At 34.8% G+C, this 23,846-nt stretch overlaps 1 protein-coding gene and 1 non-coding gene across 4 annotated transcripts in view; one reads left to right on the top strand and one right to left on the bottom strand.

Annotated features, from left to right (window-relative positions):
- Vha100-2 (V-type ATPase subunit a family protein Vha100-2) overlaps window positions 1–23,846 on the top strand; it is a 55,856-nt gene that overhangs the window by 8,228 nt on the left and 23,782 nt on the right. Inside the window, exon 1 of one of the 3 annotated variants that reach the window (XM_069112982.1) lies at window positions 17,843–18,131. The exons of the other annotated variants lie outside the window; for them this stretch is intronic. The gene's annotated coding sequence lies outside the window, so the exon portion shown is untranslated. Of the gene's footprint in view, window positions 1–17,842; window positions 18,132–23,846 lie in introns of those variants that run through there. 3 annotated transcript variants of the gene reach the window in all.
- LOC138186636 (U4atac minor spliceosomal RNA) lies at window positions 9,510–9,633 on the bottom strand. Its single transcript, XR_011174951.1, has one exon. It is a non-coding gene; the product is annotated as a U4atac minor spliceosomal RNA (small nuclear RNA).

The raw sequence follows: 23,846 nt of genomic DNA, 5'->3' as shown, positions 1-23,846 counted from the left end.
GGAACAAAATGTTGTGTATTTATTATTTTCTTATAAAACGAAAGAAACTTTTGGCACAACCTAATATATATAGATAATACCTGACGATCTTAAAAATGAAGATAGGTATAACGATAAATCAAATACGAATACCTGTGATGTGAGAATGTTTGCGTAATTTGGTAAATTGTATAAAATGTTATGTTATGATGACAAGTTAAACGGTTTCTAATAAATAAAAATATGTGCTTCTCTCAACAAAGAAAAAGATACAAAGGGGATTCGCCGCTTCGTCAGTCACGAAATCCTATATACACTCTGGAGGCTGAACTTTATATCTACATATATTCGGCTTGTACAAAAGAACTGAAAAACGCAACATTGTCAAAAGATCGTATCGTACTTAAGTACACGTCAGCATGAAGTGACTTTGAACTTACTCGGTATCTATATCTACACATATTATATGCATATAAAATGTGTGTGTGTATTTGAGCTGATCTTAAAAAGCGTTGCTCATGATATCGAATAAGGTTTAACTGTGCGAAAGATTTCTTGCCTTATACTGCCCAAAACCGTTAAAGACATATACATGCATGTATGTGTTAGAACGATGCGTATGGAAGAATTGTTGAGCATGCGAAGTTTAGAAAAGGTCCGCGACACCATACTTGTATGTAGATGTCTTTAGAAGATAGTCCACGATAAGCGTTTTTATGTTATAGTTTCGTTGATTATCCGATTTCGATGTGGTTTTTTTCATTGTTTCGAGTAGTTCTTTGGGAGTATATTTTTAAAGTATAAAGCACCAGGATATGACCATAGGCAAGGGGGTTGAGTAGGAGTCAAAAATACGAAACACAGTTTACGGATATTCGCAACGCAACACGCAACAGCGACCTTGTTAGCTGCGATCGTATTTTGTTTATAATCACTGCCACGATATATGTATATAACGAGGCAATACGATCCCTCCTCCGAGCAATGTCTTTCTCTTTTCGACGTGTGGCCGAAGTCAGAAGTCGGAAGCTTTACGATTCACGAGTCTCGACTTCGCTGTATGCGTCTGTGTGGTAATCGGTGTTGTTCCATGGACCGATAGAAATTTACGAAATAGTTAACCGTATTATTACAAGAAAAAAGAAAAGTATGTATGTATATGTGTGAGGTCTTGGGTAAAGACCGGATCAGCATATTTCCAGAAGGAATTATACAAATATTAAGTATTAAATTGATAAAAGTTTGGGAACGAAGTTACATCAAAAATTACGAAAATTCTGATTTCGATTCAAAAAGATCGGAAAACATTAATACGATATTATGGTTATCTATGTTTTTTTATGAATTCTTGGATGGTATAACAAGTGTACGTAAATTTTTGTGGAATTTTATTTTCTATTTCTTTGTATAGCAACTTGTATTATTATTCTCTCGAAAACGAAACCTCGGATAAACAAACGTTACATTAAAATTTTCTACTCATTCTCACAGAAAATTATCTCCTTTCCGGTTGTATGAACAACAACTTTCACTTCACCCTATATTTTGCTATTTCTTTCGTTGGTATGTTATCGACCGTTTCTAGTACTTATCCATTTGTGATAATTTGTGTAGCTTTAATCCTTACTATGGTATATTATACAACATCGGAGCCAATTGAAAAGATTTCTTCTAAACAAAAATTTTTGTCGTTATAGAAAAACTCGATTGAATTAAAAACGATGTAGAGTCTAGAAACAAGTTAAAAATTGTCCATCGTAAATGTTTGTACTTGAAAATTCAGGTGGTCTGTACAGTTTAGTTGCTCGCTGAACAGGCTTTTTCCTTGAAAACTGAAACTTTTAGCTGGTTTTGCACCATATAGAAAGAAAAGAGGCCAGACGTTGCGTTGTTTCCAAGTAGGTTGCAAGTTTATGGCACGTTGCTGTTTCGCACGTACACGTCAGATTAATGTACTCGCACACAATGGGGGATATCTAAATATACTCTGTGAAAATATTTTTTGGAGGCAGAACTCGGACACGCTGCATAAGAAGTATATTTTCCTTTACGTTTCGAGGGCTCCGCTAGATTTTTCCTCGCTGAAGATAAAATTACACGCTTGCGTTGCCAGGAATGCGTGATTGATAATGATTGTTCCGTTCCTTCTTCTCTTACAAATTCTTACGCGTACGTAACTCTATTTATTGGCGTTATTTGGAGAATGATTGTAAAGCAGTATCTTTACCCATCGCACGTGTTACGAAGCAAATAATTACATAACATATCGACTGATAATTAGCATGTACAATATATATATTGTATTTAACAAGTTTTCGAATCGACGATATTTACAGAAATATTTGCAACTAGATGAAATTTTATTATTCATTGTTTAACACAGTATATGTTCTTGATTGAGATTTCGTTTCATCTAGAGAGGCATCTGGAAAATTCTTTTTTTGAAAGTTGACCATTTGATTCTAGTATAGAGCATAAGCAGTATTTCAATAATATCTATAAAATTGCAGCGATAGCTAAAGGAATAATATAATGAATTTTATTTTTCTTTTTTTATTTATTCAAAATAAAAATAATTTTGCATCATGACTACTTATACCAATATCAGTCAAAATGACTGGTACTTGGCAAACTGTAAAATGGTCCTACAATTTGTTTACCGAATCCGAGTCAACCAGTTTCCTCGTTTTGTATAACTTCCCACACAATTTTTATCGCGTAACATTCGATATGATGGTGTCAATTATCAAGAAAATTCCGGGTCGATCATGATACTAACAATAGAACTATCACATCAGTCAAAGTGACTGGTCTTACAATTTCATGAATATGCCAACCCTCATTTAGGGATCATGGTCCTAGATGGGTTAGTAATACCAAAACTGTATTGGATAACATGGAATTCCTTTTGTAAGAAAGTAATAAATCAATAAATATAAAAATATTCTATTGTTACGTATTTTTTAAAGACCAGTAATTTTGAGTGGTTTTGGTAGAAATATCTCTTTTATAACGTTTTTTTTTTGTATCAGAGTCTGTAACAAAAATTTAAAAAGTACCTTTTGTAGATTTATGTCAGTTATATGTATATATTATACATGCTCAAACTACAAACGGTTGAATATAATATATATAATATATGTATAACTTTAATAATAAATTTAAAGAATTTTTCCTTTTCTGATGCCTGCCTCTCTTTTCTGCATCAATCGATCACGATGAAATTTTCGATCCATATATCAGTAACCTATATGTTTCTTCACTGGAGTCAACATAAGTAAAGTTTCTATAACATTCCTGAAAATGTAACACCGAAAGACGAACAAACCTTTTACGTAATCTGATATTTAATATCATATCATCAATCGTAATTTAATATCCGAATAATGTATAAAATAGTTATAATATAAATATGCAAGGTAAAAAAAAACAAATAAAATTTACATAAAGTTCCAACGAGATTCTTTATGAATAATATTTCTGTTCAAATACGTTAGATAAAATAATGTAATAATAGTAATTATTTACAAAGCGGACCACTTTATCGATTTCAATGATCCTGAAATATGTTGTCGAGGTCAACGTTCTGAATAACCTTCTCCTATGCATGTTACCGTCGGCCGGCCTTAGTTTCCGTGATATTGGCAGAAAGCTTCAGTTCAATTTACGTTACGATTTCATTTCGTTCTGGCATAGACGGACGCCGTGAGGCGTCCATACTTTTATATAACTCAACCTAACGCATCTCCGACAAATCATTTTCAACTCACATGAGAAGGAAAAATCAATGGCTGAGATAATTATTTGGCCTTCTCGCGGCGCGTCCGTAACGCGCAGATAACGCTTCTGTGAAATAAGTTGAGATATTATTAAATAGTAAGACAGACACAATTCGTGTTAAGCTTTATGCTATATTATGTTATCTTATCTTACATATTACGCTATGTTATTAGAAATTAGTAAATTTATTGTAAAAATATTAGTGTATAGATTAACGATAAAACTGCTATATTTTACGCCTGTGCTATATTATATAATAAGTCGTAGGTATAATTGATCGCTTGAGAGACGCTGGGTGTAAAATTTATTCCGAAAGCGTTTTGTTCCAATGTCCTGCTTGCATTGCAGTTACTTAATCAGGAGTCTTATGATGCAACAATATAATTTTGCTGTAGGATGTTTAATAGCGTTCTGGCATTGAAGCGTTCGTACTTGTCAGTATTAGATCGTTAATGAATTTAAATGCAATGCTGACTAATTGCAGGTACATACATTGAAGTAGTTTTCCTTAAATACATCGTTACGTGTTATGTTTGAAAATTTCACATAGTTTAAAATTCAAGGTCCTGATAATTAATTATTAGAGTAGGTTAAAGTAATTCCATTTGTTCACATGCCAATTAACAAAAATTAACATATCCGAGATTTGTATATTCTAGTTCTATGTGCGCATTTATGTAAACATATCACTTTTGACAAATATGCACTGCGTGTTCCTATACAATTTCGGATAATTAATTAAACTCGTTACACGTATCGCACATCTACATTCATTAAAAGTGTTACAAACAAAAATGATGCAATTTCGCGTTTGTTAGAAAGATATGAAAACCGTCGGAAAAAGACTAAGAATGAAAAATTATAAAAAACGGTATTTGATCATTGTTTCCTATAGTTTATTTTTTCCGCCAACGTCATGTATTCGGTAAATAATTTTTTGTAAGTTTGCATATAGTTCACTCTCCTTGAAAAAACTTGTTCAAGTCGTGTCACTTCTGAGATACGACCACCACAGCGCGTGATTCTACGCCGTTAAATCGGTGCAGATCTGCTTAAAAACAATTGCCGTAAAATTAACCTCTATATTTACGGTTAAACTTTTTTTACTTGCATCGCATTCTACTCGTCACGAGGACCGAACCTGACAAAGGAACCGTAGGTCATAAGCAATAAGGTCGTGAGCGATTTTCTTGAAAAATAATGTTAAGATATCCTTTACGATATGTTTACATTTCACAGTCGGATAGAACGTGAATAATGTGATATTAACGAGGAGACACGAAAATAATTTCTCGACGCGTGAGATAGACCCTAAATACTTGGAATCGACTCCTCTGTAAAGGAGATTCATCTCTAAGATTATCGCATTGCCGGTAGCCGGAACCGTAAATCGTCGGTCATCAGTCATCAGTATTAGGTTCGCTTATAGCAGTTTTGAGTGGTGATTGGTGGATGGTACGCTAAGGACTAGCGCGGCTCTATAGCTTGCCCAATGAGACGAGGTAGTAAAGATAAGGAAACGCATTGGCTGCCACGATGAAACGCTACTTTATGTTTGCTTACGTTTGCTTGTGTTTATGTTTAAACGCCTCTTCTCGTTGGACAGACTGTAGAGCCACGAATGTAATATAGTTTCTCAGGGTGGCGACAAGGGGCCCAACGACGCTCTGTATTATCCGGGGTTCGCGTGCACACGACTGTACGGGGCCAATGACACTCCCATGACACGCGAAGAGCGATAAGGGTTTTAGCTACAAGGACAGGCTGCTGAAGCTTCTGTCAATAAATCAGAAGTTCAGCGCTTAACCTTCGCGAGATCCAGATCACCTAACATCGATATACGTATTATCTAAGAAGCACCTAACTTTACGATATCGAATTATTACAGAATTAACGGGAGAAGAGATTTCTCATGTTCATTCTTTCCATTATGTTCCATGCAAATAAAAATTTTACTAGTAGTATGTTATAAAATAATATAATAATTTTTATAATTAAATAATAATTAAATAATATAATAAATTTGTATTATTGTATATATGTGAAATATCTTAACATTTTACTCAGTTTTTAATAAGATTTTAGAGAAAAGTGTTCAATGTATGTATTGTACAGAATATAGGCTATCAATATTGTTATTATCTTTATTATTACTATTATATACATGTATGTATAACAAGTATCAGAACGTAGCGACGTGCAAAAAACCGTTGATGAAGATATAGTTAAATGATCTATTAATATACATATAGAGCTATATACTATATTTGATTTATAATTTGTTAACAAATTTTTAAACAAACAAATAGCTAACAAACTAACAGCTAACAAAGTTTTAAAAATATAGATTTCTATCGTTCGTTTCTTTTTCGATTGATTATTTCTATAATTATAAAATATCATACTGTCTTGTCAGGTAAACTTCGGTAAATGTTAATTTGTTATATAATGGAATATTCTTAGCTATATGTCAAATACACCTATTATAAATCTATTTCGAATAGCATGTCGCAAATCTTTGCCATATTTACGACAAGCATTATGGCAGGCAGACACAGTAAGAATTGAAATGTAGTAGTATAATTGCTATATTAATAGATACAATTTCCAATTTCTTAAGAAATCTACAGATCTTCTAGAAACCTTCTTTGCGAGAGAATAACCCAAGAAATATCTAAAATCCTACGAAGCAAAATAATTGCCAGAATGCTAGGTATTAGAAGTTGAAACTTTTTAAGTTCTTTTGTAAAAGATTTTCCTTAGCTTTGATTACTCTGTAATGCTAAAATACACGCTTCTGTAACTTTATCTGTTAGAAAACAAAAAAATGGTATAAAAAAAATAAATTTTCCATTGTTAACCACTTAGCTGTTCTTGACGAGTATACTCGTTCTGAAGAAATGGCAATATTTTATGTTACAACGAGTCCTGTCAGTATTAAAATCAAAAAATAAAACAGTCTTTTCGTTACAACTTAATTCTATATCATAACAGCAATATGCACTCTGCGTTTGACGAATATACTCGTCATCGCTTACTTTCAACAAGCTTTCAAAGAGTTAACTGATTCAACAAAGATTCATATAGAATTTCATAGAATTTTTGACAAACTATTAAATAATTTTAAATACACACTATCAAATTGTTACGATCGTTGTTATCAAAAAGTTACGATTAATACCGTTTCTCAATAATAATTAGATTAAAATACTAGAGCGAAGACGATGGAATTTCAAAGGAATGAGGATCGAGTGCGCATTTCCAGATTTTGCAGATACGATTTCACAAGAGTCTCGTAACTTGTCACACATTCCCTAACGTACATATGTGTGTTACACTCGGACAGATGGTCTGTACGATTATTGAAGTCACTCAGCTGTTGATTGTCGTCCAAGGCTCCTGCTACTTAAGCATTTCGTGCGAGTAGTCAGCGTAGGTTGTTCGCCAATAACTCGCTTGCTCAATTCAGCGTACGTGTCTCTTACAACTATTATTCCACTCGATTTTGAGAAGAACGTAACAACCTTCCAAAATCCTTTGATCGAACGAGACATATTTTTGTTTAACGATAGATAGCATTCGAAACAAAATGCACTCAGAAGCTGAGTACCAATAAAATATAAAATTACAGCGAGTCAGTGTAAACTCACGAAAATAGTTAAAAGCAATAATGAGATAGAACATAGAAAACTTTTATGGATACATATATTATATTTGTTATAGATTACAGGAAACTTTTTATATATATATATATACCTAGAAACTACAAAACATTTATTGCAAACATAGATTAATATATAGTTAGTAAAAGATTAGTATACAGCGTGAATAGTTATCTTAAACATAAAAAGTCCAAGCTTAAAAGGAATTATTCTAATTGTAAATTCAATTTTGTGTAAATTTAATGTCGCATTAACTGCTTATGATTATTATCGATATCTTTAGTACTGTAGATTCCGTTTACCCGATTTGCGCATTTGAGGCATTCTACTGCTTCGTTTGCATTACGTTTGGAGTGGCTTACAATCCCTTCGTGTCTATGTTGCCCCCTACTCCTTGGTAGGTAGTACATATATACATATCCTTCTCTGATTTCTGTATTTTCTGCAGTCGATAATTATACGCATGCTCAACTATAAGTGGAATGTGACAAGCTTCACACGTTATTCTTAATTTCGTCGTATTTTGAGCCAAAAAATCTTCCTGATAAATTCTACCTCGACTGTAGTATAAATTTAGATATATAGCATATAATTTTTTATCATTAATGTGTTAATGATTAAGTGATAGTTCATCGTGATGTTATTCACTTCCTTCAAATTTCATAAAATTGTAAAATCTAAACGGATCAAGTTAATCCATGAAATTTCCCTTCGTAACCGTAATGTTAATTTGCCATCGATCCGTGTACTTTAATTACATTCGTGTATTATCGATACACTTACTACTTATGAACAGCAGTGTAGTAAGCGCATGGTATTACCAATTAAAACCGCAGACGAAGGACTGGTTTCGTGGCCCACATTTGGCGTTTACTTACCTATTCCAATAGTTAGAGTTACGTTACACGATATTCTCGATGAAATGGATGGTATTCAACTTCGTTACGGACAATGTGTTCACGTATCGTTTGAATCGTGATAAAAATAATGATTTGCTGGAGAAAGAGAATCTTATTAGAGAAAACATTAGCAAGTTTCTTTTCATATATGTCAAGTGTCAACCGATTGCTGTTTCCATTTTTTCGTTCCGTTCTTCTTAAATTACAATGAACTGTTGTTATTCCTGTGGGACATGTTATTTCTCGAAATAGCTCTAACGTTGATTAATAAATAAAAGGAAAATAACTACACCTCTAAGTTTATTTACAAACTTGATTGAATATTTTTAATTACTAATTTATACATTGATTTATTTATTTATTCGCTGGTTAAATTGTTTACATTATCATTTCCTGATTAAATTGTTTATTAATGAAATTGTAAATAACTAGGGATGTTCCGGTACAAGTAAATACGAGTACATATCCGATACTTTCATTTCCATATCGAATATTTTTAGTATTGATACTTTCGATTGCGATACCATGCCCACTTAGTATTGAAGGAAAAGGTACTCCTATCGAATGAAGCGAGTACCGATGCGAAAGTATATAATCAACACGGTGAACGTATCCTGGATAAGTCGCATGTCTGTGCACATTGTACAGCCTTAGACAAACACAGCCAAGTCGTATAAAAAATCCAGTATGTATGTGTATAAAGATGATCAATGGTGATATATGATACATTAGTGAATCAGTGAATCAGTGAATCAGTGAATCAATGAATATGATACATCGCAATGAAGAAAGTAAGATACCGTTGTACATGTAGATAGAGAGAAGCGACTCTGATCATAATATTCTTAATTCGCAGGCAAGTCTAAATAATTTAAGGTTATATTTTCGTCTTTATTGAGATATTGTTGCTAATGAAATATTGCTCGTTAATGAAATATTCGATACTACTACTTGTATCAATATTGAGTAGATATCGATGCTACCGATACAATTAATGGCTAACGGCCTAAATTAACATTTCGCTTGTATTTTACAATCGATAATTATATGGTACCTATTTTACTCATTGAAAGAAAAATATATATATAGAACAAACTTCAATATAATTTGCTGTAAAATGTACTAAATTACATCTGTAAATTCTGTAAATCTCATGTTGATTTCTCTAAGCCTCTTGTAAAGTAAAGAGGCCCGCAAAAATTGCATCTCACGACATAATGTGTGGATGCGGGTTTTATTTCATAATGGGCTTCAGCAACAGTACCCTCACTAAACGATCATTGAATACTTTGCTCCCCAAAGACAAGGACGGAATATGCGCTTCACGGTGATGTCATATAATGTAAGCTGGTAAATATACTTGCGAGAACAATGTGCCATCTAGCGGTCTTCATAGGAAGTTTTGGACTTGTATACTCTGATCTAATTGTAGGAAGTAGATTCATCTATTTGCTTTATTTTTTCTGTTTTACATTTATTTATGATTGCTTCGAATGATTTTTGTTAAACATTAAATGAATATCATAAAAAAGCTGCAGCTACTACATAGTAAACATACTTACTATATAGATAGTAGGAAAAAGCTATCATCTATAAAGTGCGATGGCTCCTAGAAAAAAAAACATTTAAACACCAAAGTAGTTTTCAACAGTTGCACTCCACGCATGGTCATCTAATAAACTTGGAGATGAACATACACTCCTCGTCAAGAAGATAACCCAGGTATGTTATCTTTAATTTCTCAATGACGCGTGCAAAGATTTTCGTCTGTAACGTATAATATCAAAACATTATGAGATCAGGAACTGCGGTCCGTTAAAAATAATTAAAAATATTATAAGGTTTAGCGTGTAACAAAAAAAATTGTTTTATTTTAAGAACGAAATGATAACACATGTCCAATAAGAAAATAATAATCAACATAAATTGCAACTAACAATAATTACTTACCAAACATATATACTTGTTTAATAATGGGTACATCCCCCTTTATTTTCTATTACTTCTATTGTACGATTTGGTATCGATTTATATAGTTTCTGGATATAATTTTGACTTAACGTATCCCATTCGCGTACAATTGCATTTTTTAATTCTTGTACGTGTTGATACTGCTTTCCATTTGCGTATACGCCGTGAACAAGTTCTGCCCAGCAATTTTCAATAATATTAAGTTCCGAGGAGCGTGCAGGCCACGGCAAAATAGACATATTATTTTCATTAAAATATGATTGGACCAATCTTGATATGTGTACAGGTGGATTATCTTGTTGAAAGATTTAATCAGGTCCAGAAATGCGTTCTGCATAATTATTTATTTGTTCTTTGATTAAATTTATGTATCGGACACTATTTATTCTCCCAACGATGAACTTGATACTTGTCTTACCGAAATAACCGATGCCGGCCCAAACCATCACGCTGCCTCCTCCCATTTGTCGTCGAATTGCTGACATTGTCCCTTTTCTTATGTCATGAAAATAATATTTTAACCCATCAAGACCATCCAAGTTGAATATTTTTCGTCTGAAAATAGTACTCTTCTCCATTTCTTTTTCCAATGCATTCTTTCTTTTGCAAAGTGTAAACGTTCTATTTCGTTATTAACGGAGGCTTCTTTTTCAATTTTAGCCTCTTAAGGGGATATTCTGGTCTAGAAATTTGAAAAAATCGAAAATTTTTTTTTTTTCGTATTTCCAAAGTTTAGACATTCAAGAATATGCCCTTAAAAGGATTTTTCAAAATTTCAATTATTTTATGAATTACAGCCATTTTTGTGACGTAGCATCTGCTCCGGTCCGACCGGGACCAATGTGCAATAAACGGTAGACGCTGCCCGAGTACCTACGTCTCAAAACTTTAAACGCGTTTTTCTCGAAACTACTTTTTTCGAGTTGGCGTGCACGATATCTCAAGTTCTAATGAACCGATTTATTTTAAATTTGGTCTGAATATTCCTTATATACTCCTCTATCGTCCGGATTACGCTCAGCTCAAAATCTTTAATATTACTATTTTTTAAACGTTCGGAATTGTCAAAAAAACGTGCGAAATAAGAAATTTTTTTTCAAACGGCCGTCACTTTGTGAAAAAATGTTGTATTGACTTTTCCAAATTTCAGACGATAGCGGCATCCATACTAATTAAGAATCCGTTAGCATTTTTTGTTTCGGATGACCAGAAGGGTTGATATCATGCACGCCACGACACCCCATTTTTTTGGCAGCACCCACTTTGCCAGCTCATAACTCTTTAAATATTGAGTTTCTTTTTCAGTGAATTTTTTACGTAATCTCGAAATATCAATAAACAAATGCTAAAAAGAAGGATAGCAAAAATATTTTTTTTTTCGCTCGTACAGAGCTTCAAAAATCGCCCGAAATTCATGCCTCTAGACCAGAATATTCCCTTAATATCTTTGCAGGATAGTAGAACTCGACGAACACTTGAAACACTGGCATTAACACTAGATTTTTCCATTATTTGCTTCGTTGTTAACTGCGAGTTGGAAGCTACACGCAAAATTGCTCGCTTATCACGATCGGATAACGATGACGGCCGATCAGTACTTTTCTTTTTGCCATAATCAACATTTTTTAAGAAATTGTGTATTACCCTACGACTTCATCTTATTACTTTCCATATTTTTGCTACTGATAACTGTTGCTGTTTTAGTTCAAGAATTTGCTTTTTTCAGACTCATTTAATTTTTTTTCGCGTCTCACATACTTACAAATTTATATAATATTATACTGTAATCGTTACTCGTTGACAGATCATGAACTACTGAGCAATTTCTAAACATATTAACAGAGTGTGTTATCATTTCGACCTTAGTATGGAATAGTTTTTCTTTGTTACACACTGAACCTCATAATATTTTTAATTATTTTCAACGAACCGCATATCCTGAGCTCATAATGTTTTGATATTATATGTTACAGATGAAAAACTTTACATGCGTCATTGAAAAATTAAAGATAACACACCTGGGTTATCTTTTTGACGATGGGTGTATGTACACATGTGACGCATTCGACAGCAAACAATACGCGACTGTCGTATGTCTAGACATAGAAGAGGCCTACGATACGGATTAGAGAAACTGAAACTCAAGAAACATGCAGAAACACGGCTACGAAAGAAACATCTTCAATTTTATTGTTACCTTCCTATCTATTAGAACCTTTCTAGTTAGAGTTAATAATACATCCTTTTCTCCACAATGGTCTTAGAAAGCGTATTCCTATTACTGGTCTCTATAAACGACGTATTGAACATCGTAACAAATCCGGTCAAAGTACTATTATTTGCCGATGATCTAACTGTAATATGTAAAGGGGGAAATCTCTAGGAAATCTAGGGAAATCTGTAATACGTAAAAGGGGTACCATCCAGATACGAGTACAAAAAAACACTAGATAAACACTAGAAACACTAGAAACGTTGGAAATGTAGGAATCACTTGCTTCTTTTACATTACCTTTAACACTAACCTTACAAGGTCCGGTTAAGTGACTGGTTCCAAAACTTAATTTAAAATTGTACATAAATTAAAATAGTTATTTCTTTATGGAAATTCTTATATTAACAAAAATTGAAAAATTGATTAATCAGATAATATAAGAATATAACCTTACCAGGTCTGGTCAAGGACCGGTTTCAAAACTTAATTTAAAATTGTACATTTATCGCTATTTCTTTTGTTCATCCAACTTTATGTAAATTCCTATGTTAATCAACAAATTATTACAATTAACAAAAATTGAGAAATTGATTAATCAAGTAATATAAGAATTAACATAATGTTGGAAGAACAAGAGAAATAATATTGAATGTAGAATTCTAAATTAAATTTTGAAACTGGTCATTTGACCGAGCCTGATAAGGTTAATATTAATAAAAAGAAATAATTATCTTTAGCAACAATCGACAATCTACAAGCATAGATCAATTTCTTCACAACAACAAGCGCTCTAAAGGAAATAGTCTCCATCAAGCTATTAGGACCAACTTTTTACTCTCAATTAATGCGGAAATCTCTTATTAACAAACTGAAAAACGACAACAATCAAAAACTTGATGTACTTGAAACAATAGTGGCAAACATTTTGCTCTGTACACAATAGACTGAGAATAGCAGTAGGTGTCTTCCGTTTCAGTCCAATCAATGGCATTCTCAGCGAAGACAATCAGAACTATCGCTGTAGATCAGAAGAAAATACGTAACTATCAAATTAGCCTGAGATCACAGCAGATCAGAATCGTCTCCATCCTGCAAAACCCCGTTTTCCACAACATCTTCAAACGGAACAATTGCAAACTTGTACAGCTCTGTCATTTTATCGCAGCATAAACAACTGAATAAACTCGATATGGAAACATAATCGACAACGAGGAGATAAATTCGCAGTATCCATTCGTGATCTATTCCGAAAATTGAAATCAATACCGCACTACTCAAGCACAGTCACAGAAAGAAAGCCGACCCAGTAGTTTTACATAGTTTGAACAACTAAAAGAAACAGCCGCAAATCACATGCATGTATATGTCATATGTGTAATATTAGGCGTTAAACAATTCTGGATATGCGGTCGTCAACGATCAACAGTCGAAAAGAGCGGACTCTGTCAAAAAGAATCTATCCTTTTTTTGCCAACTTAACGCGTTGAAACATGAAAACACGTTGAGGTCACTGCTACGATCATTACCGGCCAAAACAAAAATTTCGTTATTTCCCGTGACTGTAAAAATACCACGACATAGATCGAGAACCAGTGGAAAAATGAGCCCATCGTGCAAAAATGCCAAACATCCTATGCCAAATCAATTCAAAGAAACAACTCGATTACAGTGGTCTGGGTCAATCCTCCCACATCTGGCATCGCTGAGAACGAAAGAGCGGACAAAGCGGTCAAAGCAACAACAGCCACCGCGATTCACCAACTGCCGACCACTGCAGCAACAGCCTGTCCCCAGAAACTATACGCTTCTTAACTGAAAACAGAGACAATAAAAGGCAATTGGAATAAAATTAATGACAATCTTCGTCCAAACTACGACAAACAATAATAAAAAACGAAAACGTTTTCAAAGAAGATCATTGCTTGTATTCCACGAGCTTGTAATAACTCGCACAAAATTCACTCGGCAATATCTCCTTGAGGAAGAAAAAGCGCCAATCTGCGAACTGTGCAAAGTTCACCTGACCGTGGCAGTAAAGCACGTATCATCATCGTCGATCGCAGAAGATGCATCTTGAATAGACAAAAATAAAATAGAAGGTATGGGACTCACCTTGAAAGACAATTTATAGGACAATGATCCGACCTAAAAAACCTACTACGCTGTCAAAGTGTAAAACCAAACTGTACGGCGAACTGTCAACATTGGCCCTTGGTTGCTAATAAACCATACAAACTATTGATCGTTATCTAATTGAAATAAATAAAAAGAAGAAGTCTGTCAACGAATAAGATTCAATTCGATAATACTCTCACCTGTATCGATGAATTTCCTTTACAGTGAAATGAAAATTATTGTATATTTAATACTTACATATTAAACATCTACGATACTATCGACACATACATCTACTAACTAACATATATTAAACATATATTAAACTTAACTTATTGTAAGGGGAAATCTCGCGATTTTTATATTTACGCTTATTCGTTATTGTGAAAATAAGCACAACGTAGGTACTTGAAAGTTTCTCGAGTGAAAGATAAAAACGAATGGAATTCCGTTGATAAGCCTTAGTCTGAAATTACGTTTACTTAGGAAATGTCCTTTACTAGATTTTCTAGTGCAAGGATCATGCAATCACTTGATATTAAATGACGTATTAAACAATCGCCGGACAAGGAAACATTGATTGAAAGTGTGTGCAATATGTCTAAAAGAAGATATCCGTTATCATGTTTCTTATCTCATAGCAGTAGACGTACCATTGTCTCGACAAATAAGAAAGCAGCAAATTGCGAAATGGCAATTTTATTCAACTTTAATCGCACGATTTAATTGCACGCTTCTTTTACCATTGGTCGAATTCCTTTGCTTTTCGAAAACATTCACTCGAAATTAATAAATTTTTGACGATTTGTCAACAGGTGTTATCTTATCTGTACGTATATATGTAGGTATATCTGAAGATTAACGAAGATTCATATCCAGTTCGTTACCAACATTCTACGATTACTTTTAATGCAGCTGTTACATGACAACGTTCAGAGGAATTATCTTAAAATACGACCCAGGAATGAGAAAATGGGCTGCAACAAAATTACTGTTTAAACTTTAGCTTGGTGTTTTTCATGTAGAAACGAGGTCTCCAAATGCGCTGGTCCGTAGGATCGGACAGAATTCAAGTTGAAAGAAAGAATGGAAAAACGATCTACTACGAATAAAAAATAGCAATTTTTCTAGAAATTCTCTCGCTATTAGTTTCTTGTTGCAGTGATTTCAACGAGCGTAAGGCGAAATTGTTGAATAGAAATTTTCATAATCATAGAATTAATGTCGAATAAAGGGAAATTCAGTAAAATCGATTTTAATCAAATCATAAACAAAGGCCACAAGTAGAAAGCATAATTAGTCACATTTTCAATCTTTCGTATAGTAGAAGAAGAAATTTGATACGTTATCGAGCAATTTCATGTGTAAACTCGATGTGTTTATTTGATTTTGCCATTAAATATGTGCCTTTGGTAGCCGTTTGATCGTTTAACGAATATTAATGACATTTGTTATGCAGACTACTACAAATTAAGTTAAACTAATAGAACTACTCAAGATCAATAGCATTCATCCCTTAGAGAATATCGCGGATTTGTCAGTTATTTACCTAACGCCAACCTAACCTCAACCTAACCTCAATTTTCGCTGTTTAACTCGAGCCTTTTGTTTTTCTTCTTTTTTGCAAAAGAAGGAAAGAATTAAAACTTTGGCGCGTTCCTAGCAAAACGGTAAGAAGCATATTAATTTCTCGCGCTTGTCCGATAGAATAAAGCTTTTAGAAAATAAAAGACTGCGGTGGAATAGTGAAAATCGGAGAAGTCACTGGTAAAGCGCATAATCGTCATAAAAGATATCGAATTTGTTATATCAGAGAAATTGGAAATCGTAGCGACTAGTGGAAACTCGATTTCTTCGATTAGCAGAGATTAAATTAATAAAAGAAAAAGTAGGTTCTATTTAGGTCTAGCAATTAAGAGAACAGAGAACAGTCGCAATAGGCAAACAACTTAACGCTAATTTATTATGAACTTCTTTCTCCTTCCTGTTCCGTGCCTCCTTATTCGAATTACTGTGATATTTGTTGAAATGTTACGGCCAAATCGGGTTGATTCGTCGTCGATCGTCGAGCGGATCGTCCTCGTGACTTTGATTATGTTTTAAAATTCTATGTGTACGTTGCGTTGCGTCGAGTTGCTGTAATCTTCCTCACATCCGTGTGCATTGCGCATCTCTTCCTGCGTTTACGATTCTCCGCCGATCAAATGTAATTTCATTGTGCCCCGTTTCATCGTGTAGTTGTACTTGTGGATTGCAGTTGCAGTTACGAGTTACGATATCATCCCAACTTGCACGAGATACCGATCTGTATCTCTACGGATTAGGCTACGTGTATTTTATTTATATAAATTCGTATCTTTATCAATCTGATCACGATAAATAATCGTCGAACGAAACGTTCTTTTAAAAGGGCAATGCCACACGGTTTCCTAGCGAAACCGTTTCGTTTGCCATTTCTATTCCGCCGATAAGTTCCGCGAATCACCTGAATTTATTGAATATTTCATAATCATGTTAATCCTTTCATCGGATACAATAATCTGATACGATGGTGTTTCAGTCGCGCCTTATCTAGAGTAGAATAGTAGAGCAAATCTTTTCACAAATACTAAATTTTATTAAATTTCATGTATAATACCTGGTCTATACTATATTACACTTTACAGTAATAAAATCTAAAATTCAGCTAATCTTCTTTATAATATTCGAATAACGTTATTCGTGCTAGTACCTAACTACCTGTCATTTATCATTTTTTAAGACTTACTTTATACGTGATTCTTTGTAACATGAGATTGTTATTATAGTTGAGACACGAAAGCTTCCACGTAATACGCTAAACTTTCAACATTCGGCTGTCTTTCATTATCCATAATATTGTCATAATATCTGTATTAACATTTTTACTATGTTAACGTTTGACTCGTAACCGATCGATAGCTACCTTTTGCAAATAATTCGAACGTTATCATACTATCTTCGTAACCACGAAAACGATCTCGAAATTCGAGATCAATTTTAGAGTGCTGGTGAATCGGAACAGACGTCGTCGACGAACGAGCCTGTGGTACCTGACACGGCGAATTGATTTGAATAAATGTATCTTTACGGTGTACGATTATGTACAATGAACGGACTCATCACGAGGTCTGTTCCTTTATCGTGCCACCCCACCACATACGAAACACACGGAGGTGGGACATTGGGTCGAGTGTTGAATTAGATTCAGTAAAGTGAGTCGGTGAGTGCGCGCTAGTCGGTCCGGTATTGTGTGGAATCAAGTCAAATCGTTGGATCGCTCTTTTGTTATGTAATTCACTCTCTCCTCTTTCCCTCCCTCACTCTCTCTCCCTATTTCTTTCTCTCTCTCCTTCTTCTGTTTCTTCCTTTCGCGTTTTATCTTTTTCCGGTCGTGTGGTTGTTTCGATCCATTGCATTCGTAGAAAACGCTATACATCGCTGTATTCGTCGAATCTGTTTTTTGAATACCTGCGCCACATCATTCGGCGGGTGAGTAAACGCGATAGTCGCAACCAGCTTCGTATTTCATTTCTTTCGTCCTTTGTTCGAGTTACGTTTTACTTTTACCGCGGCCAATTTGATTAACGTTTAAACCAGTTAGCTGTTGTTGACGAGTATATTCGTCATGCAGAAACGGCAACATTATTCTGTTACGACGAGTTCTGTCGGTAATAAAATTAAGAAATAAGACCGGTGATTTCGTTGCAGCTTAATTCCGTGTTATAACGTACACCACGCGTATTCTGTGCTTGACGAGTATACTCGTCATCGTTCACTTTTCCTGCCACATTTTAGAAATAGAAAACTTCTCAAAGTTTTCGAGGAAGTCGCAACAGTTAACTAGTTAATCGTAACGCTTAAAGAAATTCCTTATCGTACGAAGACGACAGAGAAAAAATGCGATAGGTCCATTTATGTTCGTCTTCCGACTTTTATTTTACGTCGCTCGCCTAAAAGTTACTGGTACTCTCGTATGAAACGATTGAAAAATGGAAACATTCCTGGAGGTGTAAACCTTTTAAAAATACTTTTTGAAAATTTGTCATTTTGTCAAGAGATAACTAAGATCAAATATTAATTGTCAGGTACGTTGCTTTCACTTAATATTAAATGTTATTAGTCTGCATAACGAACGTCAATAATATTTTTTTTAAGTGACCAGCGGAGCAACGAAAACACATATTTAATGGGAAAATCATCGAACGAAAGAATAGTGTTGATACGAGTAACAGTTATTCCGATGGTTAGATCGTGACAAGTATATCGAATTTAAAAATCGCTGTCACTTGTGTACATATGTTCCTCACTTTGTGACTTTCATACGATAGTCAGAGGTTTCGTAAGATGATTGACATTGAGTAAAAAAGTTACGTCGAAGTTGTTTGATCGGACAAAGGAAGAATAGCAAGCAATTGCTCCCAAGTCTCGATACGATAATCTTCTTTTATACGTACACTGTCGCGCAAAAGTATCCGCACACTTGACTATTATCAAGACAAGATGTATTTTAATTGGAAAACTACGGACAAAATTTATCTGCAATGATTTCATTCCTTACAATTTACTATCATCGCAGTTACGTGTAATATATCTAACGAAAATATCGCAACGCGATATTTAAATTGCTTTTCGAAAGGCGATATACAAAAATAAAACTGGTGATTTCAATCGTAAACCTCGTAAAACTATTTTATCACTCGACAAAGTATTTATTTTAAACCGATGAGAAACCGACTCGAGATGTTAATGGAAGATCTGTTGTTTCGAGAGATAGAAAGCAATTAATATGGAAAATAGTGTTTTCGTTGGCTACATGGGATTTATAGATCGGCGATCGACCGTAGGAGAAACCTACTACCTACGTGCAGCGTGTAATTATTAATTTGCCATTAGTTTACGCAGTTTGAAAAATCTCGAATTATAAATTAGCTTTAAGAAGGATGTTTCGAAAGCGCGGAGAAATTACGTGCTTGGACATACGATAATATTGCTAATGCAAGCAGCGATACTCAAATGCTAAATGCCAGCTGCTTGCACTAATTACTAATTCGTCATGCCATAACAGGAGGGTGTGTATCATAAACGAGAATGCGCGTAACAGGGTGGAATCGATGTTACAAGAAGCGATTATCGTTCAATGAAAATTGACCTGCTCCATAAAAACTTTTGTCCGTAATGTTGGCAACTTCGTTATGTAATTAGATACAATTCTTCCGACTTGCACGATTCTACAATTATGGATACGCTCATAGAAATTATGTAACGCGATAGATATTCTGTTCAAAAAATGTGTTTGAGATATATCGAACAGAAATGAAAAATGCTAAAGTATTCGTTTGCTTTAGCATGCGTAGGTACAGTAGGAGTCCTTCTTCAACTTGGTCAAATTCATGTATATTGTCATAGAAAATGACAAATGGATCATGATGTTTGGATACTTATGTATATATCTGTCACTAGCACGAAAAACGAATGCTATGCTTTTAGGTACTATTGAAAATTTCTACGTACGTGTATGTACGCAGGCGCAATTTTTGCCTTTGGTAGGTACTCGCGGCTGATTTACAAGGCATGAAATGTGTTAACGAATAAAGACGCACGGTCCTTTCACGAATAATTTCGTGCGTATATGCAGGTACTTATACTTTGAACCGATCTCGAACACGAATATTCCCCTCTTTCTCTGCTTCGTGACGTCGAACAGGGAGCATTTACATTCTGTAAGATTGCGAGCGGCAATTCGAACTAAACAAACGATACAGCCCCGTCTTTAGTAATGGAATATTTCGAGCTGAATCGTCTCGATTAGCAACGGTTAATTAGTGCCTCAGGTAGGATGCGAGTGGAATCTACGTCTGTTTTCCTCTTTCCGCTTGTCTCACCGCGTAATAGTTTCCGCTAAATTGGATCTCGTTCTCCATGAGAATATCATTGCGTGTGTTTCACGAATCCACGTTGTTCGTTCAATTTTCGTTTAATTGGCTCACTACGTTACGTTACGGTCGAAGCTTGCGCTATGTGTCGCAAGATCGAGTTTCGGGTATTTGTTCGTAAACCAGCGACGATCGATTCATCGTGAATCATCTTGTTCCGGCGTATCATTGAATTGATGGAAAAAGAAGATTAATCGCTTTTCCTCATGGAAAAACACACCGAACGTATACATTGTATGTATAGTTTTATAGACATCTGTATTTTTCATCTATATTTTTTATTTTCACATCCGCTATACAGGGTGAAACGAAAGAAAAAGGGGTTTCGTAGGACTCCCGAGCTGCGATGAAAGTGAAACGAACGCAAACGACGAAAAAGAAGTTCTCTTTCGCTTCGGTGGAATCGTACATATCGCTGTGCAGGCAACGGACTATTCGTCTCGATATAAAATACCAGTGAAACACGTAGATAGAGCAAGCGAAGGAACCGCAACCGCAATCTCAATTGTGTCAACGGAAACAAACAATTCTTCCTAACCTTCAAATTATTAATTTTTCGAGCAACGTTTATTGACACAATTTGGGCAATTTTTACCGTAGAAGCGACGAACTGACTTCTCGCCTCGCTTTTTATACGAATGGTTCCATCTTATTTTTCACTGTACGAGAATATTTGTCGAAACGAATATCGCGCGGGCGAAGCCGTGTCGTAACCGTTCCGTGTCTGAACGGTTAATGTAAATGTAATAACATTACAAATGCAATAAAAAATGCAATAACACGCTTTATGTCATATTAAATGATAATACACATAAGAAGAACGTAAAAATTTTCTATGGTAGTGTGACACGTTCCCTTCTCAAAAGTTCTTCGCCCATTTCTTCTGTAATCTATGTTTATGCGGAGAAACGAGAGTAGAAATCAGAAATTAACTAACGAAAACGAAACGACGAGACCATCGAATGTAACAGGAATTGTTAACGGATTTTTGGTTTCTTAGGTAACTAGTAACGTCAACGCTTAAGAATCCAAACCCTGCTGTTTTCCCACAGTTTATAGGAAACGTACGCTCGTTCTGCTAATTGCTAATTGACTAACTGACGCTCAAATACGTTTTCGCACGCAATGATCGCGTTTAAGCCCCGCTTTGCACACTCCGCCCTCTATCAGTTTATGGTTGTTCGCCGCATTACCAAAGTTTCAATTAGCCGTCAACGCGACGAACACGAACAAGTAGGTTCTCCTTTAAATCAAACAGCTCTCTTTTAACTTTTCGTTGTTTCTGAATTTGCCTTTCGCGAGCCTTTCGTCGTCTCTAGCTTATCTTTATCGTACGTCGGTAAACAAGAATTTAATATTTTCCCTATCAAACACCGCATTTCGTTTAACGAAATTAACGACTAACGCTCTCGTTGCTTCTTTTATTATTTCTCCCTCGGTTCTTGTCTTTCGTTCCATCTGTTGTTTTTAAAAAACTTATGCGATTGACGTTATCGGGTCAGATAGATCCTATCAAAAATTTCATCGATTCAGAAACTCCATTGTTTTTGCGTAAATTCATATCTCGGATGATTTACGATTACGCAACGTCCACAAGGCGAAACGATGAAAATCTACAAAATTTATCCCTGTATTTGATCGTATCAATATTTTCCGAAGATAGCGGAAACTCGGTCGCGCTTTTTATACGATAGCCAGACTTCCAAATGATAATTATTTAAAATAAGTAAGATGTGTACGTGTGTATATTTTTTTTCAACTTATTTCGCCTAACAGCATAACAAGTATTTGGTATCGTTAGACATCTGTCCATTAGATATAACAGAACGATTATTCAACGATAGACGGATTTGCACACGGCATATGTATTATCGTACGACCGTTTACCTACAAGCGTTTAGTTTTCGAGGTGTACACGTATTTTGTAGCATCTGTGTGTTCTTGATTGCGTGCTTATCTAATTGTAAGTGGAGCACGGTCGGCGGTGTTTATCTTTTTTTTTATTCTATATAATTGTTCCCATCATTGTTGTCTTCTTTTTTCTTCTTCGCTTTATCACGAGATCGCAGCAGCTGTAAGCTACGAAAACCCGAAAGAAAGAACCAAAGTCGAGTATTTTTCCTATTATCTCGAGCAAATACCGATACGATCCAGATATTCGAAACAATTGCTCGGATATGCACGTAGCAGATACGTTTTATCGCGCACAATCGATTAATACCGCACGCTGTTCTGCCTACGTATGGTGCACATGCAAACATTTATTTATACATTTTCCAATTTCATCAGTCTTGCTTAAATACAGAGCTATGTGAGAACGTGTCAACGTTCACAGAAATTTCGCCAGATAGTCGGAAGGGCGCGTAACAAACGCAAATAACAGATATTAAATAGGAAATATCAAGAATGTCGGTAGTACAGTTTCTGCCACTTTTTTTTATGCCTGATGTAATTACTAATTACCAATTGCTTTGGGCACGTTAAGTGAATCGTTTGACAATTTACAAGTAGTCGTAGTATTTTATATTGCGATTTCGATGATTTTCAGATATGTGACAAAGCTTTATCGTTTGACATTTTGAACAATTCTATCCTATACCTTACTTATTATTATTATTATTATTATTAGTTAGCTTGGTTGGTAGTTAACAGTAATATTAACTCTCATGGATTTAGGTCATGAGAGTACATAAATAAATACAAGCGACGACGCGTATACTCGTCAAACGCAGCGAAGAAAATTTCTTCCTCGTCGTGTATACTCGTCAAACGCAGTTAACTGGTTAATTCGGTCGTTCTGTCGGTCAGCATTGTTTATATCGACATCGATAAACATATGTTACTATATCGTCGGATTAATATTACCGCTGAGCCAATTTGTAATCAGCTTGAATAATTTAGCTGGAAGGAGGCCGAGCAATGGGATACTTTTGTATATACAAAAGTATCATATGTACATATGTAACTCGAAAACTACGTTACTTGGAAACGCTGCAATTCTCCAAGTTTCGAGCTATTTTCACAGATGTTTTTGTTCGACCGAGAGAAGTGATAAAAGGAATTGCGCTATCAAGGTGTAGACTTTATAATTTAAGGCTGAGCATATGTGCATACGGATGCAGTACATTTGTATGTACTTAAGAAGAGTTCTACTTATCTTTGTGTTAACTTCTATTTCGGTATCTCGGTTCCTCCATATAAGAACGAGCTGGTGAGGAATTGCCAGCCTGTGCATAAGTGTACGCGTTATGTGTATGTGTACGTGTGACGA

Source organism: Bombus flavifrons, chromosome 1, assembly GCF_040668555.2.
Source record: "Bombus flavifrons isolate JBK064 chromosome 1, iyBomFlav1_principal, whole genome shotgun sequence".
In the NCBI taxonomy this organism is placed as follows: domain Eukaryota; kingdom Metazoa; phylum Arthropoda; class Insecta; order Hymenoptera; family Apidae; genus Bombus; species Bombus flavifrons.
This window is presented reverse-complemented; position numbering and strand designations above follow the sequence as displayed.